The sequence below is a fragment of the Lissotriton vulgaris genome, chromosome 5, assembly GCF_964263255.1.
Source record: "Lissotriton vulgaris chromosome 5, aLisVul1.2, whole genome shotgun sequence".
Classification (NCBI taxonomy): Eukaryota; Metazoa; Chordata; class Amphibia; order Caudata; family Salamandridae; genus Lissotriton; species Lissotriton vulgaris.
In genome coordinates this window covers 61,161,039-61,181,638 of record NC_141693.1, presented here as the reverse complement: position 1 = coordinate 61,181,638, position 20,600 = coordinate 61,161,039, and the positions used below count along the sequence as shown (strand labels likewise).

General features: G+C 49.9%; 1 pseudogene across 1 annotated transcript in view; it reads left to right on the top strand.

Moving 5' to 3' along the window:
* The first annotated feature begins 573 nt into the window (after positions 1–573).
* Positions 574–20,600, top strand: part of LOC147710160 (E3 ubiquitin-protein ligase TRIM39-like) — a 141,073-nt pseudogene continuing 121,046 nt past the window's right edge. Inside the window, exon 1 of the transcript XR_015295851.1 lies at positions 574–987. The product of XR_015295851.1 is annotated as an E3 ubiquitin-protein ligase TRIM39-like (transcript). The remainder of the gene's footprint in view (positions 988–20,600) is intronic.

Genomic DNA, 20,600 nt, shown 5'->3' with positions numbered 1-20,600 from the left:
CAATGCAATGGGTCCTGCATTGGTGAAAGTTAGAGATATTGGCGGTGGAAATGAGAACGCAGAATTGACAAGTTAAAAATAACTTGGAGGATTTTATACAAATCCATATTTAAGTGGCCGCTCCTGGCACTTTCAGAACCTGAGAAGAAAACCAAATTACTTGTATTTTTGCTGAGAAAGGAGGGAACCCTCTAGTCAGAGCAGAGACAGCAGAGGAGTCAGTTCTCTGGTCTGTGACTGCAACATGAACCCGGAAGTCCCGGCGCAGCCAGAGAGGGACAGAAGCACAGACACACCCACTGCACACAGAGAGGGACAGACGCACAGACACACCCACTGCACACAGAGTGGGGCAGACGCACAGACACACCCACTGCACACAGAGAGGGGCAGACGCACAGACACACCCACTGCACACAGAGAGGGGCAGACGCACAGACACACCCACTTCACAAAGAGAGAGGCAGACGCACAGACACACCCACTGCACCCAGAGAGGGGCAGACGCACAGACACACCCACTGCACACAGAGAGAAACTGAAACTTACCTTCACTTCCTGCATTTCTGTATCATGGCGGCAGCAGCTCAGCTCGGGAACCTCCAGGAAGAGGCCACTTGTTCCATCTGTTTGGACTATTTCACTGATCCGGTGATGATCGATTGTGGCCACCACTTCTGCCGCTCCTGCATCACCCAGAGCTGGGAGGGAGGAGATGGAAACTTCCCCTGTCCACAGTGCAGGGAAATATCTTCTAGGAAAAACCTCCGACCCAACAGACTAGTGGGGAACATGGTGGAAATGTTAAAACAGCTTCATCTGCCCCCCGTGAAGCCCCCGGAGGAGAATCTGTGCGAGAAACATGATGAAAAGCTGAGGCTGTTCTGTGCAGAGGATCAGAGGATGATATGCTGGGTCTGCCGGGAGTCCAAGGAGCATAAAACTCACTCAGCAAGTCCTATAGAGGAGGCTGCAGAGGAGCACAAGGTACGTCTGTGGGCATTCAGGGATCACTGAGTCGCTTGGCGAGCCGCACCAAGGGGCAGCCGGAGAGCACACGCTGTGTTTTTCCAGAAGGCGCCATGTCACTGGGACAACACTTTTACATTTCTGGATTTTGCTTTTTACATATTTTGACCTGGTGTGTTCAAGCAATAGGGTCCAGTAAAGTGAATCACAACTACAAATCCCAGAATGCACTGATATGTTCAATCAAAATCCGAGAAATGAAAAAGTTGAGTCCCGGTGGCATGGAGTCATCTGGTCTCCCTCCCTGTGTATGCCATTGAGGAGGCTGCAGAAGAGAACAGGGTGTGTCGGTGGATGTTTATGGATCATAATGCACCCGCGGGGCCCAAAGAGAGGTCTGTGCAAGGAGTGTATGTGGGTGTTCACGATTTACAAGTGAAGACAGTGTGTACATTACCCCCTCATGGGTCCTCCCCGTCCCAGTCCTAACAACGTGAGGCAGTCCTGCCTCCACCCAGCCAATCACAACGCTAGTATTTCTATACTACATAAGCCCCGCCCACCTACCGCCATGCCTGTTTTTTTTCTGCTCCGACGGCTGTCGGAACGCTGGTGCTCCCGGTTCCGGTCCCTGGATCCAGTTTCCTTTGGTGGCGGTTCCGTGAGTTTTTCGTCTGTGTTTGCATTTTAATTGTTGTTTTCTTCTTGTAATGCACAGCTCGGCCGCTCCGGTTTTCTGGTCGGCCGGGCTCCTGTTCTGGGGTCAGGTGCGCTCCCCGCTCATGTGCTGGACTGGGGCGGGGAGTTTTGATGGTGTCCTGGCCTCGGGTCGTTCCAGCGCTGCTGCACTATCACAGCGTCTGGCCCCCGCGGCCATTCTCTTTTTGACCTGTGGCTGTGGGTGGAGACGTCAGGGCTGCCCTCTTTTTATTTCTTTCTTTAACACACCTTTGCGTGATTGGTTGATTGGGGGCAGTATTTATTGGAGGTTGCTGGGCACTTCCTGTGTTGTGGTGATTTCCTGTTTGGTTTCTTCTGGGTTTTTTCACCATGAGTGAGGGGTCTTCTTCTCCTGTGCCAGCTAAGGCTGTTTCTAAGCAGCATAATATTCAGGATCTGCAGGAGGACGACGTCTTGCAGATTTCTAGGGCTGATTTGCGAGACTTAATTGATTCTGCGGTCCAATCTGCGCTGCTGGAGCCTGCGGCTAAGCGGGCTAAGGATGATGAGGAAGAGCTGGACAATTCCCCTAAGGGAAAGTACATCCAGGGCAAGGTTTTTTCGGACATGCTGGTGCATATTCGTGAGGTGCTTGGGTTTGACCCTAAATCCCTGTCTGAAGAGGGGTTTTACGCACAGTATAGTTCCTCTGTGGTGGATGACCTCCCCTTCCATGATGTCCTGAAGGATATTATCACGAAAGAGTGGCTGGAGGTGGATAAGCAGGGTATTCCGCGATTCCTGGGGAAGCGATATCGCCTGGCGGACTTTGATTCCCAGTTTCCTGCGATTCCGAAGGTTAATTCTCTTTTGTCTTCTATGGCTTCCTCCTCTTCCTCTTTGTCTTCGGAGGAGGCTTCCCTGTCTGATCCGGTGGAGCGTAAGGTGGAGTCTGCTCTCAAGCGTTCTTACGCCGCTTCTCACTTTGGGGTGCGTGCTAGCACTTATGCGGCCTATGCGTCACAGGTCCTGCTCAAGGATTTCGAGAGGCTGTTTGACTGTCTTCAGGATCATGGGGACCCTACTCCTGTGTTGGCTCAAATGGAGGTTTTGGCGCAATTCCTGTCAGACGTCACTTTTGATTCCTTGTGGGCTTTCTCCTCGGCTGCTGGGGCGGCGGTGGCTGGGAGGAGGTCTCTGTGGACAAAGCCATGGCGTCTTGATGCTGCTCAGAAGTCTTTGGTCCATAAACTGCCTTTTGAGGGTCCTCGTCTCTTTGGGGATGCCTTGAATTCGATGGTGCAGCGCTCTGCGGAGGAGAAGAAGTTGTTGAAGCCTTTTCAGCCTGCTCCTAAGAAGAGGTCTTTTTTCCAGAAGCAGTGGTTTCAGGGGGTGTTGTCCTCTCAGCCCTTTCGTGGTCGGGCCCGTGGTCGGGGGGCCGCGTTCCATTATAAATCCCGGCCTCAGCAGCAACAGCAGCAGCAGCTGCCGCAGCCTCCCTCTGGTGCTGGACAAAAGTGACTATGCCGCTGTGGGGGCTCGTCTCCATTTGTTTCTGGACCGTTGGTCGGCTCTGATCTCCGATCAGTGGGTCTTGGATATCATCAGGTGGGGTTACCGGATTCCCTTCCGGGGCCCTCCCCCTCTGGATTGTCTTCTGGTTACCCCGTTGTCAAGAGACCCAGTGCGAAGGTCTGCCATGTTGTCCGGCGTCCACTTGTTGTTCCAGAAGGGGGCGGTGGTGCCGGTTCCAGTGGAAGAAGTGGGCCTGGGGTTTTATTCCCGTCTGTTTCTGGTTCCAAAGCCCGATGGTTCCTTCCGCCCCATATTGAATCTCCGTTCCCTGAACAAGTTGGTGAGGCTGGATCATTTTCGGATGGTCACGTTGCAGTCCATCATTCCCCTCATCCAGGAGGGAGATTTTTTGGCTTCCCTGGACTTGGAGGACGCCTATTTTCACGTTCCGGTCCATCCTGCCAGTCAGCGGTTCCTGCGGTTTGTGGTCCAGGGGATGCATTTCCAGTTTCAGGTTCTGCCGTTCGGCCTCTCCACTGCTCCCAGGACTTTTACCAAGGTATTGGCTCCTGCTGTGGGGGTTTTGCAACATCAGGGTTTCTCCGTGTTTCCCTATATTGATGATTGTTTGGTCTCTGCTTCCTCTTTCCCTCAGGCTCTTCTGGCAGTGGAGGCTACGTTGTCCCTGTTCCGGGAGCTGGGGTTCAAGGTGAATTTGGCCAAGTCTCATCTGGTTCCTGTTCAGAGACTTCAGTTCATCGGGGGTCTGTTCGACACCTCTCTGGGGGCGGTGTTTCTCCCTCCTGTTCGGATCTTTTCCTTACAGGCTCTGCTGCGGGATCTGTTGAGTCGTCCCTCTGCCCCGGCTCGTGTTTGGTTGCGGGTCCAGGGGTTGATGGCTGCGACCACTGCTGTGGTTCCTTGGGCTCGCCTCCATCTCAAGCCCTTGGTGACTCATCTGTTGGCTCGGTGGGACCCCTCCCGGGCGGATTACGAGACTCTGATTCCTCTCTCTCCTGCTCTGATTCAGGACTTGGACTGGTGGCTTTGCACGCCCAACCTGGAGAAGGGGGTGCGGTTTTGTCTTCCTCCTCCCCTTTTGTTGACGACGGATGCCAGTCTCTGGGGTTGGGGGGCCACTTTGGGGTCCTTGGAAGCCAAGGGTCAGTGGTCTCAGGGAGACAGCACCCGTTCCTCGAACTGGCGGGAGTTGGCGGCTGTCTGGGAGGCGGTGCAGTTCTTTCAGGTTCCTCTCCTGGGGGCGAATCTTTTGGTTCGTACCGACAACCAGGTGGCTCGTTGTTACTTGAACCGTCAGGGGGGGACCAGGTGCGCGTCTCTGAACTTGTTGGCCTCCATGATTTGTGCTTGGGCGGAATCTCATCTGTTGGCCTTGAGGGCGGTGTACATTCCGGGACGGTTGAATTTTCATGCGGACGCTTTGAGCCGCGACCTTCCATCTTCTGTTCTGTACCATCTCTCTCTTCCTCTATTCCTGTCCCTTTGCCTTCGGTTCGGGACTCCTTGGATCGATCTTTTTGCGTCCCCTCACAACTCTCTCCTGCCCCGGTTTTGTTCGGAGGTGCTGTGTCCTCAGGCTTGGGCGGTGGATGCTCTTTCGATTCCCTGGCCTTCGGGCCTTCTGTATGCATTCCCTCCCATTCCCCTCCTCCCGAGGGTGCTGCAGAAGATTCGGAGGGAGAATGTTTTGGTCCTCTTGATTGCTCCTTTCTGGCCTCGCCGCATTTGGTTTCCTCTCCTGCTGAAGCTGGCGAAGGGTCAGTTTGTCCGGCTTCCTTTGTGCCCATCTCCTCTTCAGTTTCCACTCCTGTCTCTGCCTTGTCTTCGTCGTTTGCAGCTGACGGCTTGGCTCTTGAGCGGTTGACTTTGGAGTCTTTGGGTTGTTCATCGGTGGTGGCTCGTGACATCCAGTTGTCTCGCCGCCCTTCGACCCTTAAGTGCTATGGCCGCCATTGGGGTTCTTTTGTTTCTTGGTGTTCTTCTCATGGGGTGGATCCTGTACTGGGGGTTCCTACTTCTGTGTTGGAGTTTCTCCGGGATGGTTTTTTGAAAGGCCTTTCCCCTTCCACGTTGTCTGCTCAATGGGCGGCGGTTCGTGCTTGTCGGGGTCCTGGGGACTCCTTGGAAGGTGTTGCTCCTTTGGTTAGTCGGCTTCTTCGGAGCTTTCGGCTTCGTCGGCCGGTTTCTCCTGTTCTCATTCCTTCTTGGGATTTGCCTACTGTATTGCGTGGTCTGCAGTTGCCCCCTTTTGAGCCTTTGATGGAGGCGGATTTGTTGTGGCTGTCCGCTAAGGTGGCTTTCCTGTTGGCCATTACCTCTGCTCGCAGGTTGGGTGAGTTGGGTGCCTTGCTTGTTTCGTTTCCCTATTTGCAGTTCCTCCCGGATCGGGTCGTTTTGCGGCTTGATCCGGCTTTTCTGCCTAAGGTCTCTTCGAGTTTTCATTTGCAGCAGGAGGTGATTCTTCCTGATTTGCCTGCTGATGGGGATTCCCTTGTTCCCCCTTCTTTGGATGTTCGCAGGGCTCTCCAGATTTACGTCCAACGTTCCCTAGGGTTCCGGAGTTCTCCTGCCCTGTTTGTCTCCTGTGGGGGTGTGGCTAAAGGGAAGAAGGTTTCCACTTCCACGATCAGTCGGTGGGTCCGTTTGGCGGTCTGTCAATCTTACAAGTCTTTGGATTTGCCTCCTCCGTCTCACGTACAGGGTCGGTCGACGCGTTCTGTGTCTGCTTCCTGGGCTGAGGCGGCGGGGGTCTCTATCCAGGAGATTTGTAGGGCGGCCACCTGGCAGTCTCATCACACATTTGTGCGACATTATCGGCTTGATGTTTTACATGCCTCTGCTGACAGTTTTTCTGTTGGCGTCTTGAACGCTGTTGTTCATTAGTCTTTTATTGATTAAAGTTTTGTACTCTGCATGGATCCCTGGTGTCCTGCGTGTTTTCTTTATTGGTTCTCTGCTTGTGAGTTCCTCACGTTGTTAGGACTGGGACGGGGAGGACCCATGAGGGGGTAATGTCTTATTACTTACCGGTAATCTTCATTACCCCGATTAGGGTCCTCCCCGTCCCAGTCCTCTTCCCTCCCACCCTCCCGCTGTGTTTGTGTCGGAGTCTTGTTGATAACAGGCATGGCGGTAGGTGGGCGGGGCTTATGTAGTATAGAAATACTAGCGTTGTGATTGGCTGGGTGGAGGCAGGACTGCCTCACGTTGTTAGGACTGGGACGGGGAGGACCCTAATCGGGGTAATGAAGATTACCGGTAAGTAATAAGACATTCTGCAGAGGAGCACAAGGCAGTCTGTGGACGATCACGATTCACAGTTGAATAAACTTGTTAAGTCTTTAAGAGGATACAATGTATATTTTGGGAGTGTTAAGTGTTCTTCAAGAAGGCTGCTGAAAAATACAAGGTATGTTTGTGGTGTTTAGGGACAGGTAAGTGAAAGTGAATCCACCCCATGAGGGCTTTAAAAGAACCTGCAAAAGAGCACACAGTGTGTCTGTCAGAGCGCTGGGATCATGGGCTGTATACTGTGAGCCACAGAGGCGGCTGCAGAGGATCAGAAGGGATGTGTGTGGGTGTTTTAGGATCTTGCATTATACTCATTCCGTGTAACACTGCAGTGTGAGTTGTCGGTGTCAGAAGACTTGACACGACAATGCAGGGTGTAGCACACGAGCTCACAGGAGCAGAGACACAGCAGAAGAGCTGCAGCAATGCATGGTGACGCACACAGGGTCTCAAGGGCATCTGTGCAGATGACTCCCGAACAGTGCAGGGTTCACCAGACACAAAGAGAGGTGCAGGGTCCAGGCGCTAGACTTGCATCGTCATTGAACACAGAGTGAAGATCTCCTGTAGCTTTGGCTGCTTGAAGCTCGCTGGCTTTGGGGACCCCTCACAGGATGAATGGCCGTCGGGGGGGCTGCGATCACAGGCTCCCGGTCTGAGGAAACTTGGAGTGTCGACCTCCTCACCTCAAGGTGCAGAGCTGTGGACTGGGCTCGGGGTGATGAGGACAAACCCCTCCATTCAGCGGCAAGAGAGGTCCTTCCTCAGTCCTGGGGTCTAGCGCCTCCTGTAGAAGGGAGACGGCCATCATTCCTGTCTCTGGTCTTCAGCGTTCTCTTCAGTAGAGGTCCTTCCTGGGTCCTGGGGGGTCCAACGCCTCCTGTAGAAGGGAGGCGGCCATCATTCCCGTCTCTGTTCTTCAGCGTTCTCTTCAGTAGAGTTCCTTCCTCGGTCCTGGGGGTCCAGCGCCTCCTGTAGAAGGGAGACGGCCATCATTCCCGTCTCTGGTCTGCAGCGTTCTCTTCAGTAGAGGTCCTTTCTCGGTCCTGGGGTTCTTCGCCTCCTGTAGAAGGTGGGCGGCCATCATTCCTGTCTCTGGTCTTGAGCGTTCTCTTCAGTAGAGGTCCTTCCTCGGTCCTGGGGGTCTAGCACCTCCTGTAGAAGGGAGACCGCCATCATTCCCGTCTCTGGTCTCCAGCGTTCTCTTCAGTAGAGGTCCTTCCTTGGTCTTGGGGTTCTAGCGTCTCCTGTAGAAGGGAGACCGCCATCATTCCCGCCTCTGTTCTTCAACGTTCTCTTCAGTAGAGGTCCTTCCTCTGTCCTGGGGGTCTAGTGGCTCCTGTAGAAGGGAGACTGCCATCATTCCCGTCTCCGGTCTTCAGCGTTCTCTTCAGTAGAGGTCCTTCATCGGTCCTGGGGTCCACCGCCTCCTGTAGAAGGTGGGCGGCCATCATTCCCGTCTCTGGTCTTCCGCGTTCTCTTCAGTAGAGGTCCTTCCTCGGTCCTGGGGGTCTAGCACCTCCTGTAGAAGGGAGACCACCATCATTCCCGCCTCAGGTCTTCAGCGTTCTCTTCAGTAGAGGTTCTTCTTCGGTCCTTGGGTTGAGCGCCTCCTGTAGAAGGGAGACGGCCGTCATTCCGGTCTCTGGTCTTCAGCGTTCTCTTCAGTAGAGGTCCTCCCTCGGTCCTGGGGTTCACCGCCTCCTCTAGAAGGGAGGCGGCCATCATTCCCGTCTCCGGTCTTCAGCGTTCTCTTCAGTAGAGTTTCTTCCTTGGTCCTGGGGGTCCAGCGCCTCCTGTAGAAGGGAGATGGCCATCATTCCCGTCTCTGATCTTCAGCGTTCTCTTCAGTAGAGGTCCTTCCTCGGTCCTGGAGGTCCAGCGCCTCCTGTAGAAGGGAGGCGGCCATCATTCCCATCTCTGGTCTTCAGCGTTCTCTTCAGTAGAGGTCCTTCCTCGGTCCTGGGGTTCTAGCGCCTCCTGTAGAAGGGAGACAGCCTTCATTCCCATCTCCGGTCTTCAGCGTTCTCTTCAGTAGAGGTCCTCCCTCGGTCCTGGGGTTCACCGCCTCCTCTAGAAGGGAGGCGGCCATCATTCCCGTCTCCGGTCTTCAGCGTTCTCTTCAGTAGAGTTTCTTCCTTGGTCCTGGGGGTCCAGCGCCTCCTGTAGAAGGGAGATGGCCATCATTCCCGTCTCTGATCTTCAGCGTTCTCTTCAGTAGAGGTCCTTCCTCGGTCCTGGAGGTCCAGCGCCTCCTGTAGAAGGGAGGCGGCCATCATTCCCATCTCTGGTCTTCAGCGTTCTCTTCAGTAGAGGTCCTTCCTCGGTCCTGGGGTTCTAGCGCCTCCTGTAGAAGGGAGACAGCCTTCATTCCCATCTCCGGTCTTCAGCGTTCTCTTCAGTAGAGGTCCTTCCTTGGTCCTGGGGTCTAGCGCCTCCTGTAGAAAGGAGACAGCCATCATTCCCACCTCTGGTCTTCAGCGTTCCCTTCAGTAGAGGACCTTCCTTGGTCCTGGGGTGTAGCGCCTCTTGTAGCAGGGAGACGGGCATCATTCCCGCCTCTTGTCTTCAGCGTTCTCTTCAGTGCTGTGCAGAGCTCCATAAAGTTAGAAGGGGACAGTTTATATCCTGTCCTCGGATAGTTCTCTCCAATCCAACTGTCCAGCCAGATTCATAGTTAGCCCCAGACCTTTGGAGGGAGGGGGGTGCTACTGCTCGAACAGCCAGGTCTTGAGTTGTTTCCTGAAGGAGAGATGGTCCAGGGTCAGCCGTAGGTGAGTGGGGAGGGAGTTCCATGTCTTGGCTGCCAGGTAGGAGAAGGATCTTCCTCCGACGGTGGACTTCCAAAAGCGTGGGACGGAGGCGAGGGCGAGGCTGGCGGATCGGAGCTGGCGGGTGGGTGTGTAGAATGTGAGGTGGCTGTTGAGGTACTTCGGGCCCGTGTTGTGGAGAGCCTTGTGTGCGTGGGTGAGGAGTCTGAACGTGATCCTCTTGTTGACGGGGAGCCAGTGCAGTTCTTCAGGTGGGCAGAGATGTGGTTGCAGGAGGGATGTCCAGGATGAGTCGTGCTGAGGCGTTCTGAATGCGCTGGAGTCTTTTCTGGAGTTTGGCTGTGGTTCCGGCATAGAGGGTGTTCCCGTAGTCCAGACGGCTGGTGACGAGGGCCTCGGTGACCGTCTTCCTGGTTTCGGTGGGGATCCATTGGAAGATCTTACGGAGCAAGCGCAGGGTGTTGAAGCAGGATGACGAGACGGTGTTCACTTGCTTGGTCATCGTGAGGGAGGAGTCCAGGATGAAGCCTAGGTTGCGGGCGTGGTCTGTTGGTTTGTGTGTGATGCCCAGGGCAGGGGGCCACCAGGAGTCGTCCCAGGCAGAGGGAGATGGTCCGAGGATGAGGACTTCCGTCTTGTCGGAGTTCAGTTTCAGACGGCTGATCTTCATCCATTCTGCGACGTCGTTCATTCCTTCCTGGAGGTTGGCTTTGGCGGTGGCGGTGGCGGGGTCGTTAGTGAGGGAGAGGATCAGCTGGGTGTGGTCAGCGTAGGAGATGATGTTGAGGTTGTGTTGGCGAGCGATGTCTGCGAGAGGGCTCATGTAGACGTTGAAGAGGGTGGGGCTGAGGGAGGATCGTTGCGGGACGCCGCAGATGACTTAGGTGGGCGCCGATCGGAACGGGGGGAGGCGGACTCTCTGGGTTCTTCCGCCGAGGAACGAGATGATCCACTGTGGCCCCCATCACCACACATGGGAACCTCGCCTCACATGTCCACAGGCACTGCATCCTATGGACCTGGGCCTGAAGGCACCTGAGCCTGACAGCACCGTGAGGCCCTGCTCATGGTAATACAATGCTATACACATCTGTGTCACAACATGTATGCTGCACTCAGATGGAGCCCAGAGAAGACATACTACACAGAAGGTAGTGTCAGTCACTCTCCGATCTGAGTTTGAGGCGACATCCACCCCACTTCTATACTCGTCTGCCACAAGCCGTTAGTAGCGTCATGGGCTGGTCATGTGCGGGGGATCCACTCGGGTAAAAGCAGGACCTCTCTGGGTGGATCTCAAGCTCGCACTCTGATGGAGAGCTGCGCTCCAGATGTAAAGCCCTCGTCAGGGGACCTCCGGTGCTGGTCTCTTGCACAAGAAGATATCCCTGGCCAGGATAGTAAAACGGAAGCAGTTTGTCACATGGACACTGCGCCAAAACCTTTCACCCTACTGTTCACGCTCTCAATCTGCCATCCTGCCATGCTCCATGCTTGGGTTCGGTCCTGCTCTCCTGGCTGCCTGTTCCTTGTTGCAGACTCTGCATCAGAATGTTGCCTGCTCTCTCGCTAATCCTGCCTGTTCCCAGCTGCGGCCCTGTATGAGGTTGGTGCCTGTTCTCTGTTGCAGACCCGGTTAAGGGCTGGTGTCTGCTCTCTCGTTCTAGCAGGTTTATTTTCTCAGACCCTTTTATGAGTCTGTTGCCTCTTTTCTGTTGCAGACCCTGTAAGGCTGGTGTCGATTCCTGCTTCAGACCTTGTAAAGGGCTGGAACTGGCTCTGTTGCAGACTCTGTCTGCAGGCAACTGCCTGTTCTGTCACAGACCCTGGCCGGGGCCTGCATTCTGCCTGTGTTTGTTTTCTGTCACAGACCCTGCCTGGGGTTGGGGTCTGCACTCTTCCTGTGTCTGTATTCTGTCACAGACCCTGTCTGGGTTTGTGACCTGCACTCTTCCTGTGTCTGTTTTCTGTCACAGACCCTGCCTGGGGTTGGGGCCTGCATTCTTCCTTTGTCTGTATTCTGTCACAGACCCTGCCTGGGGTTGGGGCCTGCACTCTTCCTGTGTCTGTATTCTGTCACAGACCCTTCCTGGGGTTGGGGTCTGCACTATTCCTGTGCCTGTGTCTGTTTTCTGTCACAGACCCTGCCTGGGGTCTGGACTATTCCGGTGTCTGTTTTCTGTCACAGACCCTGCCTGGGGTTGGGGCCTGCATTCTTCCTATGTCTGTATTCTGTCACAGGCCCTGCCTGGGTTGTTACTTGCACTCTTCCTGTGTCTGTTTCTGTCACAGACCCTGCCTGGGGTTGGGGGTCTGCATTCTTCCTGTGTCTGTTTTCTGTCACAGACCCTGCCTGGGGCTGGGGTCTGCATTCTTCCTGTGTCTGTATTCTGTCACAGACCCTGCCTGGGGTTGTGGCCTGCACTCTTCCTGTGTCTGTTTTCTGTCACATACCGTGCCTAGGGTTGGGGCCTGCACTCTTCCTGTGTCTGTTTTATGTCACAGATCCTGCCTGGGGTTGGGGCCAGCACTCTTCCTGTGTCTGTTTTTTGTCGCAGACCCTGCCTGGGGTTGGGGCCTGCACTCTTCCTTTGTCTGTTTTATGTCACAGATCCTGCCTGGGGTTGGGGCCAGCACTCTTCCTGTGTCTGTTTTATGTCACAGATCCTGCCTGGGGGTGGGGCCAGCACTCTTCCTGTGTCTGTGTTTTGTCACAGACCCTGCCTGGGGTTGGGGCCTGTAGTCTTCCTGTGTCTATTTTCTGTCCCAGACCCTGCCTGGGGTTGGGGCCTGCACTCTTCCTGTGTCTGTTTTCTGTCATATACCGTGCCTAGGGTTGGGGCCTGCACTCTTCCTGTGTCTGTTTTTTTTCACAGACCCTGCGTGGGGATGGGGCCTGCACTCTTCCTGTGTCTGTTTTCTGTCACAGACTGTGATCATTTCTTTGGTTGTCTGTTCTTTCACAGACCCTACATTTGGCCGGCACCTGTATTGGACAAGGTCCAGATATGGTTAATCAGATGCGGGGATCTGGTTGTAACATATTTAAGAACAACTTGGATATGTGTGGCCAGAATTTCCAATCTGGATGTCTGTTACTGGTACTGACAGTCTGAATTTATATGGGCAGTACTTACAGCCTGGATATAGAGCGCAAACCGAGGGGCTGGCCCCTGGGAAGATGCAATTTTTGGGGGAAGGTCTAGGGTGGGCTGTCGGATCAGGGATAGTGTTCCTTAAAGAGATGGGTCTTCAGCATTTTCCTAAATTGGGGAGAGTTGGAGCTGATGCCACGTCGAAAGTGATGCTGTGCCGGATCCTGGGAGCATGAACGGAGCAGGCTTGGCTCCTGGGTTTTTCTTCTTACAATTTTTTGTCTCAAGTCTGGTGATATCCACGCTCCTGGTCAGATGTCGTTCCTTGAACGTGTATAGTTTGTTTGCCAGGTAAGCTGGGGTCTTGTTGTTGAGTGCTTTATTTGAAGCGCCTGGTCATGAAGATGACCTGGGCTGGAAGCAACAGCTAGTATAGGTCTTTTATTTTTATTTTACACCCATGTGAGAATTTACATACAGCAATATTTAGTAAGCAAGAGCCGCATAGCTGTACATAGTAAATAAAGTGCTATGTGACAATAAATACACACCTTATATTTTAAGACAGACTTGATCAGTGAGTTTCTTCTAAACATTCCATTGAAATAAAAATAAAAATAAAACATTAGGTTTCATGCAGCAATATTAAGCTGGACGAAGCTGCAGAATTGTACATAATAGATAAAGTGCTGAATGTCAATAAATTACACAGAATATCCTGATCCAAATTCAACTAATAACTTCCATCTGAATACATCATTAAATAAATAATTTAGATTTTATATATAGTGCGGTAACGTGCTATGTGGCTATAAATACATATTTCATAACCTTTAACAGGTTGAACCAATGGAAGACATGTCATCCCCTATAAAGAGCTGGGCCTGTAAAATGTCATCTAGGTCGAGTAATATATAACCTTAGTCCATCCGCAGCTAATGCTACTGGTTCTAGCTCAACTCAGAGCCCTAAGACCCAGTTTGTGACTGGTGACCACATCTCTCGACCAGTCTTTCCTTCTTATGGCTTTTAAGTTTGTATAAGCTGACCTCTATATTATTAATAGACCTGAATCTATTCAGCCACAATACAAACGTTGGGGGGTCAGGTTTGAGCCAATCCGAGGCGATACATAATCGTGCTACCCCAGTGGCAACGAAAATCAGGTACATTTCTTCCTGACCTCTGATATTAGATCATGCGCTATCTACCAGTCCTAAAAGCATCGTTACCGAAGTGAAGCTAATAGAATTTTTGGTAATAGGATTTAAAAAACCCTCTATTCCTTTAATAAAAGGTAGTAGCTGAGGACATGAGTAAAACATGCACAATCTCTGCTTGATCAGCTCCGCATTGTTTGTATTTTCCTTAAAATTAATGTCCCCATTTAGAGTGTAGTACAAATTAAAAGCAGTCTTTAAAAACTGGCTCTTTAAATTTGCTGTTAATAGATTCTTTTTGCACATTTCTAAAGACTCCTTAAGACATGTTGTTGGTCTAACCAGCCTTGTACTCCACGTAGAAACTTGAGCATCTAAATCATCTCTTTGTATCGCAACCAATAGATCATATATGGCCCCTATACTGTAGCTAAGTCTGGCTGCCTCAATGATAGGGATCTTCTCTATTGCATTTAATCCATTTTTCGTTTTTAATAGAAAATCCCTAATCGGTAGGAATTAAAAAAAAAAACCTCTTGAGCTAGTCAAACATCTCCTGCAGATGATCATAGCAGATTGTCATTAAATAGATCTCCTATTGAATCAATACCCTTCTGTTTCCACCTTTCCATCACAGAGTCTTGAAAAATAGTAGGCAGTAGGGTGGCTTCAGAGACCAGAGTGTCAAAGTTTATTTTAGGAATCACCAGTTGTCGCTTAAGCTGAGGCCAAATTTTGTCGGGGGCTCTTAATAGCTTAAATCTAGTTTTATTGTAATTACGTGGCTCCAATGTTTTCATAAAGCATCCTTTTGCTTCAATTCCAAGCTCCATCTTATATATAATTGGATATTCTATGACTCCACTCCCCCTTGTTTCTCCAGTTAATAAAACCCCCTTATATTGAATCAACATGCCCATTAATAAGAGGTAAAACTGGGAAATTACCACCCACCTCGTAATCTTGGCATGGTCATATATTTAAGAGCCCTCCTAGGCTTTTATACCCCCACAGGAAACTCACACACATAGTCAAGTTTCCGCAACCAGAGTTTACAAAGCTCCACTGGCATTGTCCTGAAAAGTACAATATTTTAGGTCAAGATTGATATGCCCTGGTCTTTTTTACTTTCTTAGCCGGGCCGCCTAATCCCATGCCTGTACCATCTGGTTGTGATGTTTGATTTACATACAGGCTGCCCCGTCACTTAACATACTGTCCAATGATTTCTCCCTCGTGCGGTGTCTGGTTGGGTCTATTTCCTCTTCCCCAGATAGACTAGAGTGATCTGACAGCAAAAATAATCTATCGCCAGAGTCTGCATCAGCCTGTTCCGCCGTTGTCGAGCGCTGCTCTCTCCTCTGTTCTTTGTTAGCTGATCCTTCATTTTCATTTGCCTGTTGCATAGCCGTTATGTTACGGTCACCATGTTATCCTCCGGATCGGGTTGAAGCTTAAAGAGGTCCACCTCTCGACAGCCCCAAGTCCAGATAGAAGAAATGCTCTCGGACTAGTGGGATGGTCAAGCGAGGGAAGGAAAGGGTAGGCACAACGGGGGAGGGGGACCAGTAAAGGAAACAATGATGGCCTTAAACCGGGCGAGATGTGAGGATGAACACATGGTATCAGCACTTTCCTATCCTTCGTATGAAATGTGCTTGTCCCCACCAGACTATGTCAGTTCAGTCCTGGACACCCCCAACTGATCTCACCTACAATTTAAAGGATAACACAGAAGCCAATATTAACTGCATGTAAGAATCAGAATTGCGTTCCTGGATAGTCCATTAGTAATTCCAAAAGGTCATTAAAAGTTCTCATCCATTACCCAGGTTTAAGAGAAGACAATCTCCAGAATAGGGATTCCCTCAGCGCATAATGGTGTTTTTGGAGAACAGTGTTAAACTTCAGCCAATAAAAGCAATACTAGAAAGCAAAATGTAGCACTCCCGCGCTCCCCCTTTTGTCTCAAAGAGAGAGTGGCAATAGTTCCAGAACACTTGTCTCAGGCAAATGGCAACACATTTCCTCCCGCATGAGACCGTAAGAAGTAACGCGTCTCGCCAACGGGAGGAACAAGGAAACGTGCTCCGGGAGCTTTCATAACAGAATAACAAATGAAACAAAAAGGAATAAAGCCGGTACGAGTTCACACCCTTACCCGACCGTACTTTCTGGTACTTCGGGAATCACAGTAAAATTGGCGTCTTCGTAACGGCGCCATCTCCTGATATCCTGACTTCTAACAGCGTGCTATGTCAGCACGTGCGTTGACAGCGCAGGCCGATGACGGGAATTGTAGTTTCTTGTCCCGTTGCATCTCCGCGTCCACTGGCAGTGCGCTCACCCTCTGTGCGCCCTGACTGTACATCATCCCTTCGGAGAGCACTGACAGGCGCAGGGCTCATCCGGGAATCTCCTATGAAGAGTCACCAGCCGGGGAGCATGTACAGAGGAAGGCAGTTCCCAGGAGTCCTCCTCAGAACCATATCCTTTCCAAGACACCAAGTACCATAGTTTGTTCTGGTTGACCTTAGAATTCACCACACCCTTGACCCAAAGAGAGATGTCTCTGCGGAGAGAGGGCCACCAGAATCGTCGTAGGGTGTTTTCAATGGTCTTCAGACCACCACAATGTCCAGCACACAGGAGAATATGGCACCAGTGAAAGGCTTGCTGTCTACCTTCCTTGGTGGGTAATAGGACTTGCTTTCCTTTCATGGGAATGCCTTGATGAATTCTCCATTCGGGATGATGTCCGAACCAGTCTCTCCAAGTGGCAGTCTGTACTCTTCTCTTTACCTTTTTGGAATGGAGGCACTGGATTAAAGGAGCGAAAAACCAAGTAACTGTTTACACAGATCACCACAATCTGCAGTTCATGAAATCCACCAGGCAGCTTACTCCTCGTCAGCTAAGGTGGATGATGTTCTTTTCTGAATATCACTGTGTCATCACCTTTAGGCCCAGCAGAGACAACAAGAAAGCAGATGCTTTGAGCAGACAAACTACTCAATTGGAAGGTACAACGAACCCCGTACAAGCAATCATCACACGTAACCAAGTAATTTGTGTAACCCATACTAACGAATTCCTACACAAGGTAAAGAGAAGAGTACAGACTGCCACTTGGAGAGACTGGTTCAGACATCATCCCGAATGGAGAATGCATCAAGGCATTACCATGAAAGGAAAGCAAGTCCTATTACCCACCAAGGAAGGTAGACAGCGAGCCTTTCACTGGTGCCATATTCTCCTGTGTGCTGGACATTGTGGTGGTCTGAAGACCATTGAAAACACCCTACGACGAATCTGGTGGCCCTCTCTCCGCAGAGACATCTCTCTTTGGGTCAAGGGTGTGGTGAATTCTAAGGTCAACCAGAACAAACTATGGTACTTGGTGTCTTGGAAAGGATATGGTTCTGATATGGTTCTGAGGAGGACTCCTGGGAACTGCCTTCCTCTGTACAAGCTCCCCGGCTGGTGGCTCTTCATAGGAGATTCCCGGATGAGCCCTGCGCCTGTCAGTGCTCTCCGAAGGAATGATGTACAGTCAGGGCGCACAGAGGGTGAGCGCACTGCCAGTGGACGCGGAGATGCAACGGGACAAGAAACTACAATTCCTGTCATCCGCCTGCGCTGTCAAGGCACGTGCTGACATAGCACGCTGTTAGAAGTCAGGATATCAGGAGATGGCGCCGTTACGAAGACGCCAATTATACTGTGATTCCCGAAGTACCAGAAAGTACGGTCGGGTAAGGGTGTGAACTCGTACCGGCTTTATTCCTTTTTGTTTCATTTGTTATTGTGCTATGGAAGCTCCCAGAGCACGTTTCCTTGTTCCTCCCGTTGACGAGACGCGTTACTTCTTACGGTCTCATGCGGGAGGAAATGTGTTGCCATTTGCCTGTGACCAGTGTTCTGGAACTATTGCTACTCTCTCTTTGAGACAAAAGGGGGAGCGCGGGAGTGCTACATTTTGCTTTCTAGTATTGCTTTTATTGGCTGAAGTTTAACACTGTTCTCCAAAAACACTATTATGCGCTGAGAGAATCCCTATTCTGGAGATTGTCTTCCCTTAATCCTGGGTAATGGATGAGAACTTTTAATGACCTTTTGGAATTACTAATGGACGATCCAGGAACGCAATTCTGATTCTTACATGCAGTTAATATTGGCTTCTGTGTTATCCTTTAAATTGTAGGTGAGATCAGTTGGGGGTGTCCAGGACTGAACTGACATAGTCTGGTGGGGATAAGCACATTTCATGCGAAGGATAGGAAAGTGCTGATACCATGTGTTCATCCTCACATCTCGCCCGGTTTAAGGCCATCATTGTTTCCTTTACTGGTCCCCCTCCCCCGTTGTGCCTACCCTTTCCTTCCCTCGCTTGACCATCCCACTAGTCCGAGAGCATTTCTTCTATCTGGACTTGGGGCTGTCGAGAGGTGGACCCCTTTAAGCTTCAACCCGATCTTGAGGATAACCTGGTGACCGTGACATAAAGGCTATGCAACAGGCAAATGAAAATGAAGGATCAGCTAACAAAGAACAGAGGAGAGAGCAGCGCTTGACAACGGCGAAACAGGCTGATGCAGCATCTGGCGATAGATTCTTTCGCTGTCAGATCACTCTAGTCTCTCTGAAGAAGAGGAAATAGACCCAACCAGACAACACACGAGGGAGAAATAATTGGACAGTATGTTAAGTGACGGGGGCAGCCTGGATGAAAATCAAACATCACAACCAGATGGTACAGGCATGGGATTAGAGGGCACGGCTAAGAAAGTAAAAAAGACCAGGGCATATCAATCTTGACCTAAAATATTGTACTTTTCAGGACAATGGCAATGGAGCTTTGTAAACTCTGGTTGCGGAAACTAGACTCTATGTGTGAGTTTCCTGTGGGGGTATAAAAGCCTAGGAGGGCTCTTAAATATATGACCATGCCAAGATTACGAGGTGGGTGGTAATTTCCCAATTTTACCTCTTATTATTGGGCATGTTGATTCAATAGAAGGGGATTTTATTAACTGTAGAAACAAGGGGGAGTGGTGTCATAGAATATCCAATTATATATAAGATGGAGCTTGGAATTGAAGCAAAAGGATGCTTTATGAAAACATTGGAGCCACGTAATTACAATAAAACTAGATTTAAGCTATTAAGAGCCCCCGACAAAATTTGGCCTCAGCTTAAGCGACAACTGGTGATCCCTAAAATAAACTTTGACACTCTGGTCTCTGAAGCCACCCTACTGCCTACTATTTTTCAAGACTCTGTGATGGAAAGGTGGAAACAGAAGGGTATTGATTCAATAGGAGATCTATTTAATGACAATCTGCTATGATCATCTGCAGGAGATATTTGACTAGCTCAAGAGGTTTTTTTTTCAAATTCCTACCGATTAGGGATTTTCTATTAAAAACGAAAAATGAATTAAATGAAATAGAGAAGATCCCTATCATTGAGGCAGCCAGACGTGGCTACAGTATAGGGGCCATATATGATCTATTGGTTGAGATACAAAGAGATGATTTAGAGGCTCAAGTTTCTACGTGGAGTACAAGGCTGGATAGACCAACAACATGTCTTAAGGAGTCTTTAGAAATGTGCAAAAAGAATCTATTAACAGCAAATTTAAAGAGCCAGTTTTTAAAGACTGCTTTTAATTTGTACTACACTCTAAATGGGGACCTGAATTTTATGGAAAATGCAAACAATGCGGAGCTGATCAAGCAGAGATTGTTCTTATGTTTTACTCATGTCCTCAGCTACTACCTTTTATTAAAGGAATAGAGGCTTTTTTAAATCCTATTACCAAAAATTCTATTAGCTTCACTTCGGTAACGATGCTTTTAGGACTGGTAGATAGCGCATGATCTAATATCAGAGGTCAGGAAGAAATGTACCTGATTTTCGTTGCCACTGCGGTAGCACGATTTATGTATCGCCTCTGATTGGCTCAAACCTGACCCCCCAACGTTTGTATTGTGGCTGAATAGATTCATTTCTATTAATAATATAGAGGTCAGCTTATACAAACTTAAAGGCCATAAGAAGGAAAGACTGGTCGAGAGATGTGGTCACCAGTCACAAACTGGGTCTTAGGGCTCTGAGTTGAGCTAGAACCAGTAGCATTAGCTGCGGATGGACTAAGGTTATATATTACTCGACCTAGATGACATTTTACAGGCCCAGCTCTTTATAAGGGATGACAGGTCTTCCATTGGTTCAACCTGTTAAAGGTTGTTAAATATGTATTTAAATATGTATTTATAGCCACATAGCACGTTACCGCACTATATATGAAATCTAAATTATTTATTTAATGATGTATTCAGATGGAAGTTACTGGTTGAATTTGGATCAGGATATTCTGTGTAATTTATTGACATTCAGCACTTTATCTATTATGTACAATTCTGCAGCTTCGTCCAGCTTAATAATGCTGCATGAACCCTAATGTTTTATTTTTATTTTTATTTCAATGGAATGTTTAGAAGAAACTCACTGGTCAAGTCTGTCTTAAAATATAAGGTGTGTATTTATTGTCACATAGCACTTTATTTACTATGTACAGCTATGCTGCTCTTGCTTACTAAATATTGCTGTGTGTAAATTCTCACATGGGTGTAAAATAAAAATAAAAGACCTATACTAGCTGTTGCTTCCAGCCCAGGTCATCTTCATGACCAGGCGCTTCAAATAAAGCACTCAACAACAAGACCCCAGCTTACCTGGCAAACAAACTATACACGTTCAAGGAACGACATCTGACCAGGAGCGTGGATATCACCAGACTTGAGACAAAAAATTGTAAGAAGAAAAACCCAGGAGCCAAGCCTTCTTCGTTTATGCTTCCAGGATCTGGCACAGCATCACTTACGACGTGGCATCAGCTCCAACTCTCCCCAATTTAGGAAAATGCTGAAGACCCATCTCTTTAAGGTGTCCTCCTGTTTTCTTTCCCTTCGAATGATCCGGAAAATTTCTCGTTTCTTCTCTCTTGACTCCCTTAAAATCATTATCTCTGCTCTTATCACTTCCCGCCTTGATTATGGCAATAGCTTGTTCGTTGGCATTCCTGCCTATGAAACCCGCCGCTTACAAGCTAT